Source organism: Salmo trutta, chromosome 1, assembly GCF_901001165.1.
Source record: "Salmo trutta chromosome 1, fSalTru1.1, whole genome shotgun sequence".
Classification (NCBI taxonomy): Eukaryota; Metazoa; Chordata; class Actinopteri; order Salmoniformes; family Salmonidae; genus Salmo; species Salmo trutta.
Window position 1 is genome coordinate 78,511,453 of NC_042957.1, and position 8,033 is coordinate 78,519,485.

Below are 8,033 nucleotides of genomic sequence, written 5' to 3' on the forward strand. Positions count from 1 at the left end.
TTTTCTCTCTCTCTAAATGAATCACCACAACACATCCCTGCTGCTACTTGATGAGGTCACTAGGTGTTGTGTTAAGGCTGCTACAATATCATTGAGTTACACAGCTATTTTAGCTGTATTTTAGCTACAGCTTTTAAATGTTATACAACAGCATTCAACATGAGGCAGACAGATCTTACTTTTCTCCAGTGTGTCAGCAAGCTCCTTCTGGTTCATTTTCCTCAGGACGTGCAGTGTGATCTTCAGAGCCCCCTCTCTGGCACTGCTCTCCTGCTTCTCATCTTCAGCATCCACCACTTCCTTATCCTGCTTCTGACTCTCAAAGCCTTCTGGGAGTTCTGGACTAAGAATCCTCTTGAACATCTTCAGCTCGTTCTTCACAAATGTTATAATTTTCTCTTCAAGCATCTGAAATAAATGAAGTAATTAAGTTAAGTTAACACATTAATGAATGATTGACAGATCAACTACATTTTACTTGAGGTAAACAAAAACAAATGTACATAACAGGACCACATACACTGAATATGAAGGCGAGGTCTGTTTGATGACTCTGGGAAGACTGACCGCTGAGAATCTCTGACTCTGATCTCTTCTGTTGGTTTCTGTAGACAAAACATGAGATTATATCTCCTCATCCCCCCCCCCCCCCCCCCCCCCCCCCCCCCCCCCACACACACAGTCTCCCTATCTAAAGAATACAGGAGGCTCCATAGACTGGTCACTATTCATGGACACAGCTGGGTACAAGGGAGGCTGGTCTCTCCTGCTTGATTGGACTTCAACACAACAGAGACAAACATTACATCTCTCATCTACTCTGATCTCAGATGGGGAAACATAAGAAGAGCTTCATTCCAAAATGCTATATATCCATGTTATTGTTTAAATAAATTATAAAAGCGATTTTTCAATAGCTAATCATGGGGTTGTTCAATGACAGACATCTATTTTTTGTTAAATCTATAACTTGATGGTTTCATTTCAGAGAGACAAATAATCATGTTTTTTTTCTAAATGATATACACTGCTCCAAAAAATAAAGGGAACACTTAAACAACACAATGTAACTCCAAGTCAATCACACTTCTGCAAAATCAAACTGTCCACTTAGGAAGCAACACTGATTGACAATAAATGTCACATGCTGTTGTGCAAATGGAATAGACAACAGGTGGAAATTATAGGCAATTAGCAAGACACCCCCAATAAAGGAGTGGTTCTGCAGGTGGTGACCACAGACCACTTCTCAGTTCCTATGCTTCCTGGCTGATGTTTTGGTCACTTTTGAATGCTGGCGGTGCTTTCACTCTAGTGGTAGCATGAGACGGAGTCTACAACCCACACAAGTGGCTCAGGTAGTGCCGCTCATCCAGGATGGCACATCAATGCGAGCTGTGGCAAGAAGGTTTGCTGTGTCTGTCAGCGTAGTGTCCAGAGCATGGAGGCACTACCAGGAGACAGGCCAGTACATCTGGAGACATGGAGGAGGCCGTAGGAGGGCAACAACCCAGCAGCAAGACCGTTACCTCCGCCTTTGTGCAAGGAGGAGCAGGAGGAGCACTGACAGAGCCCTGCAAAATGACCTGAGGGTGGTATGAGGGCCCGACGTCCACAGGTGGGGGTTGTACTTACAGCCCAACACCTTGCAGGACGTTTGGCATTTGCCAGAGAACACCAAGATTGGCAAATTCGCCACTGGCGCCCTGTGCTCTTCACAGATGAAAGCAGGTTCACACTGAGCACGTGACAGAGTCTGGAGACGCCGTGGAGAACGTTCTGCTGCCTGCAACATCCTCCAGCATGACCGGTTTGGCGGTGGGTCAGTCATGGTGTGGGGTGGCATTTCTTTGGGGGGCCGCACAGCCCTCCATGTGCTCGCCAGAGGTAGCCTGACTGCCATTAGGTACCGAGATGAGATCCTCAGACCCCTTGTGAGACCATATGCTGGTGCCGTTGGCCCTGGGTTCCTCCTAATGCAAGACAATGCTAGACCTCATGTGGCTGGAGTGTGTCAGCAGTTCCTGCAAGAGGAAGGCATTGATGCTATGGACTGGCCCGCCCGTTCCCCAGACCTGAATCCAATTGAGCACATCTGGGACATCATGTCTCGCTCCATCCACCAACGCCACGTTGCACCACAGACTGTCCAGGAGTTGGCGGATGCTTTAGTCCAGGTCTGGGAGGAGATCCCTCAGGAGACCATCCGCCACCTCATCAGGAGCATGCCCAGGCGTTGTAGTGAGGCCATACAGGCACGTGGAGGCCACACACACTAATGAGCCTCATTTTGACTTGTTTTAAGGACATTACATCAAAGTTGGATCAGCTGTAGTGTGGTTTTCCACTTTAATTGTGAGTGTGACTCCAAATCCAGACCTCCATGGGTTGATAAATTGGATTTCCGTTGATTATTTTTGTGTGATTTTGTTGTCAGCACATTCAACTATGTAAAGGAAAAAGTATTTAATAAGATTATTTCTTTCATTCAGATCTAGGATGTGGGTTTTAAGTGTTCCCTTTTTTTAGCAGTATATATCTGCCTCACTCTCAGAGAAATCAGTAGTACTGCTAGGTTTTACACAGTAATAATATATATCTGCCTCACTCTCAGAGAAATCAGTAGTACTGCTAGGTTTTACACAGTAATAATATATATCTGCCTCACTCTCAGAGAAATCAGTAGTACTGCTAGGTTTTATACAGTAATAATATATATCTGCCTCACTCTCAGAGAAATCAGTAGTACTGCTAGGTTTTACACAGTAATAATATATATCTGCCTCACTCTCAGAGAAATCAGTAGTACTGCTAGGTTTTACACAGTAATAATATATATCTGCCTCACTCTCAGAGAAATCAGTAGTACTGCTAGGTTTTACACAGTAATAATATATATCTGTCTCACTCTCAGAGAAATCAGTAATACTGCTAGGTTTTATACAATAATAATATATATCTGCCTCACTCTCAGAGAAATCAGTAGTACTGCTAGGTTTTACACAGTAATAATATATATCTGCCTCACTCTCAGAGAAATCAGTAGTACTGCTTGGTTTTTAACAGTCAAATGTAACAAAGAACTACATGTTTAATAAAGAACTGTACAAATTATACATTAAATATTAAATACAGTAATATGAGATCTGTATGTAAAGCATTTACTTTTGAATTTAGCAGTTGTTTTTATCCAAGGCCTGGTTTCCCAAAAGCATCTTAAAGCTAAGTTTGTCATCATTAAAACATTCGTAGGAGCATCGTTAAATCTTTAAGCTGTTTCCCAAAACCATCGGTATTTACGTGGAACAGCTAAGTGCATCGCTAGACCATTCGTAGAACAGCTGAGTGAGTCGTTAGATGCTTTTTTACCCTCCCGCGTCACTTATACACAGAAGATCTCAACTAAACATTGATAAACCTTCTGTCTCTTTGTGACCACTGATAACTTCAGAACAAAGTTGACTACAAATACAAAGTTGCAAATGTCTTTAAAGTTGATAGAAACAAGTGACGTATAAAATTATGCTTCAAATGAAAACCAGGATGAGCATTAAAATATAAACAGTTGTCTATCGTCCTATTACAATCAGATTGAAATACGTTTTATGTTCAATCAATCAATCAAGTTCTATTTTGTTACTTGTAGGCTACTGTCTGTAATTTGTCTCAATATATTTCATGATGTGTATCCTAACATGAACCCAATGATGTGCCAAATCTGTGATTTAATGCATTTTTTCTTTAGTGCGTTTTTATTTATTATAAGCATTAGAATAAGCCTCGTCAATATTTGCAGCCAAAGGTGATAATGTTTCTCTAGGTGCTGATCCGTCATCAGTATTGTGCAATATTTATAATGTTAAGGAAAGATTTGAATGGAGAAAACTGATCTGAGAGCAGCGCTCCCTTTCTTTCCATCCTGTTAGTATTGATACATGCTCCACCAGACGTGATACCTTGTAGTGCTGCTGATCCAGTTTCTACTGGTCTGACTGAGGATATGAACTCTGACCTGTTCACCAAACATGATACCTTGTCCTTGTATCTTGTAAATAAAAATAAACAAAGGAAATAGTAACACAATAAAGTAACAATAATGAGACTATAAGGAGTACCAGTACTGAGTCAATGTGCAGGGGTACCAGGTAGTTGAGGTAATAATGAGACTATAAGGAGTACCAGTACTGAGTCAATGTGCAGGGGTACCAGGTAGTTGAGGTAATAATGAGGCTATAAGGAGTACCAGTACTGAGTCAATGTGCAGGGGTACCAGGTAGTTGAGGTAATAATGAGACTATAACTGAGGTAATATGTACATGTAGGTAGGGGTAAAAGTGACTTGGCAATCAGGATACGGTTTTCATATCCTAATCCAGGGAGTGCACACAAACACTCACAAACACACACACAGGGAATGTTGCGTTTGATTAATGGTGTTTTAGGACTATGAAAATGGAGAAAATGTATTTGCCTATGGTTTCTGAAAACAACAAAAAGAAATTTGAAAATGGGAGAGGTGTCACGGGTGTCGTTGTGTAGAGATGACCAAAACGCAGCAGGAATGTGGATGCTCATCTTTATATTTATTAAATAAACAGAACACGGAAAAAACAACAAAACAAAAGAACGACAGACGACAGTTTTACAGGCTATACGCAGCAGTGCAAAATACAACTAAACACAAAAACCCCAGGTGAAAACAAGCTCCTAATATATGACTCCCAATCAGGAACAACGACGTACAGCTGTTCCTGATCGGGAGCCACACAGACAACAAAGAAATAGACAAACCAGAAAACCATAGCTAACCAAAACCAGAACATACACTAAAACCCCGGAATACATAAACCAAACACCCCTTTAATACTACACACACAACCCGAGCCATATAAAACAAATACCCCTCCTGCCACGTCCTGACCAAACTACAATACAAATACTCCCTCTACTGGTCAGGACGTGACAAGAGGAGACTGGAGACAGTGTTGTTTAACTCACTGACCATGACCCATGAGTTCTTCTCACCTTTGTTCAGTAGAAAAGTCTCCCTCTCTAAAGAGTATAGGTAGACCCATAGACTCGTCACTCTTCATGGACACACAGCTGGGAACAGGGGAGGCTGGTCTCTCCTGCTTGATTGGGCTTCAACACAACAGAGACAAACATTATATATCTCATCTACTCATTTTCAGAAATGTTCATAAATTAGATTTTATTGTTTAAAGACATTATGAAAGACATTGGTGTGTTTTTTCACTATTTAATCATGGCATCGGATTGTTCAACGACAGACATGTATTTGTTTAAAATCTATCACTTGATGGTTTCATTTCAGAGAGACAAATAATGTTTTTTTGTCAATGTGCAGGGGTACCAGGTAGTTGAGGTAATAATGAGACTATAAGGAGTACCAGTACTGAGTCAATGTTCAGGGGTACCAGGTAGTTGAGGTAATAATGAGACTATAAGGAGTACCAGTACTGAGTCAATGTGCAGGGGTACCAGGTAGTTGAGGTAATAATGAGACTATAAGGAGTACCAGTACTGAGTCAATGTGCAGGGGTACCAGGTAGTTGAGGTAATAATGAGACTATAAGGAGTACCAGTACTGAGTCAATGTGCAGGGGTACCAGGTAGTTGAGGTAATAATGAAACTATAATTGAGGTAATATGTACATGTAGGTAGAGGTAAAAGTGACTAGAGATTACACCTCCTCATCCTGGAAGTGCACACACACACATGGAGGGAATGTTGTGTTTGTTTAATATTGTTTTAGGACTATGTAAATGGAAAAAATAATTAGCCTATGGATTATGAAAACAACTAAAAGAAATGGGAAAATGACTAGAGACAGTGTTGTTTAACTCACGGACCATGACCCATGAGTTCTTCTTACCTTTGTTCAGTAGAAAAGTCTCCCTCTCCAAACTCTATAGGAGGACCCATAGACCAGTCACTCTTCATGGACACACAGCTGGGAACAGGGGAGGCTGGTCTCTCCTGCTTGATTGGTCTTCAACACAACAGAGACAAACATTACATATCTCGTCTACTCATTTTCAGAAATGTTCATAAATTAGATTTTATTGTTTAAAGACATTATGAAAGACATTGGTGTGTTTTTTCACTATTTAATCATGGCATCGGATTGTTCAACGACAGACATGTATTTGTTTAAAATCTATCACTTGATGGTTTCATTTCAGAGAGACAATGTTTTTTTGCAAAATGTTATATATCTGCCTTTCTCTCAAATGTGACCGAGCGGCTCGGTCTTATGTAGCAAAATTTGAAATTGTGTTTTTCACATTTGATAATAGTAGAGCCTCAGAGCTAGAACATGGTATATCATACACTACAGTTGAGGAACAGTGGAAAAGTGTTTCTGCTTTGGAAGATGATATACTTGTAACCTCACTTTTGAGAAAATGGCCTTTGAATGTTTTGGTACCTGCTGGAGAGCTCTTTTTGGTCTACAGGGCTGTTACTTTGGCAGATAATGTCACCCATCTAAATAAATAATTTTATATATATAATTTACTAAATGTGTGATGTTTATGGTTAATGTCAGTTTCATTGTTTGTTTTGCAAAAAAAAAAATATTTTTTGGTTTTAAGTGGTAAAATGAACTAGAAAATGTTATATTTAGCAATTCTGAGTAAATACTACTTTAGTAATAAATTACACATTATTCAGTACTACTGCAGTTGCTATATTATTCCAATAGATGGCAGCATAAGACCACAAATAACATTTCAGAAGATCCCCTACTTTAGTTGATAAAAACGTATTATACGAGTACATTCATTGTCAAATTCTCTCACAAGTAGCCAACTCAGCCCTGACAATAAGCTTGTGTCGTCAGCAGAAGCGAGCACTCTGCCTTCTCAAACAAGCGAGGGGCATGTTTAGGTAAATTTGCTAACCGGGAGGGTTACATGAGGTAATTTAATGATGGGCTGGAAGACACACTCTTGTCTTTTCTATTCCGAGGCTGTTTACTCAGATATTAAGATGATGTGTTATAATGCATGTATACTGAGGTTGAGGTTCTGACTAGTGATTATTTACCAGGGTTCAATACCTGCTATAGTCACTACTTTCTTACTCTCCCCAAAGCCTTCCCTGTGGCTCAGTTGGTAGAGCATGGTGTGTGCAACGCCAGGGTTGTGGGTTTGATTCCCACGGGGGGCCAGTAAAGAAAAATGCACGAAATAAAAATGAAATGTATGTATTCACTACCGTAAATTGCTCTGGATAAGAGTGTCTGCTAAAATGCAAATGTAACACAGTCCTGATATGTAGCTCACTAAAGTAATGAGTAACCATTTTAGAAAATCATGGGACATGTGGTTGCATGCTATTTTATGTCAATCATATTGCTGCCTGTAGCCTATAACTAACACTTAGTGGTCTTATGCTGCCATCTATTGGAAATATTTAGCAATTAAAAGTTATTAATTCACGTACAGACATTGGTGAGGCAGTTGAGAAATAAAGTGTATTTTTCTTCTTAATTCCTTAGATCAGTCTCAAACCTCATTTGCTGGACTTTCACATAGAGGTTACTAGGTCACCCAGTTAAAAAATATATATTTTACCTTTATATAACTAGGCAAGTTAGTTTAAGAACAAATACTTATTTTCAATGACAGACTAGGAACAGTGGGTTAGCTGCTTTGTTCAGGGGCAGAATGACAGATTTTTACCTCATCAGCTCGAGGATTCAATCTTGCAACCTTTTGGTTACTAGTCCAACACTCTAAACCTGCCGCCCCAGTTCAAACCACATTGAAAAAATAAAATGAATGTGGCTTGTTTATCAAGTGTTCTGCCTTGCAATAATACATATAATAAAATAACAAAACAAAAACAGCAAAATGCTTAGACAGGTTTTGAATAGTGTAGGTTTATAGCTCTCTTGATCCTCCCTGTGGCCTTCTGTGGTTACTATACAATTCATTCACGACACCTGCTAGGCTCATAATCTGAGGTAGCAACTGCGTCAGATCTACAAATCAATGAGCTAGAC

General features: G+C 40.0%; 1 long non-coding RNA gene across 1 annotated transcript; it reads right to left on the bottom strand.

The window, feature by feature from the left end:
- Positions 1-293: 293 nt before the first annotated feature.
- On the bottom strand, positions 294-584 carry LOC115208420 (uncharacterized). The gene is made up of 2 exons (XR_003881171.1): positions 521-584; positions 294-408 (listed from the first exon to the last, which is right to left on the bottom strand). It is a non-coding gene; the product is annotated as an uncharacterized LOC115208420 (long non-coding RNA).
- Positions 585-8,033: the final 7,449 nt, after the last annotated feature.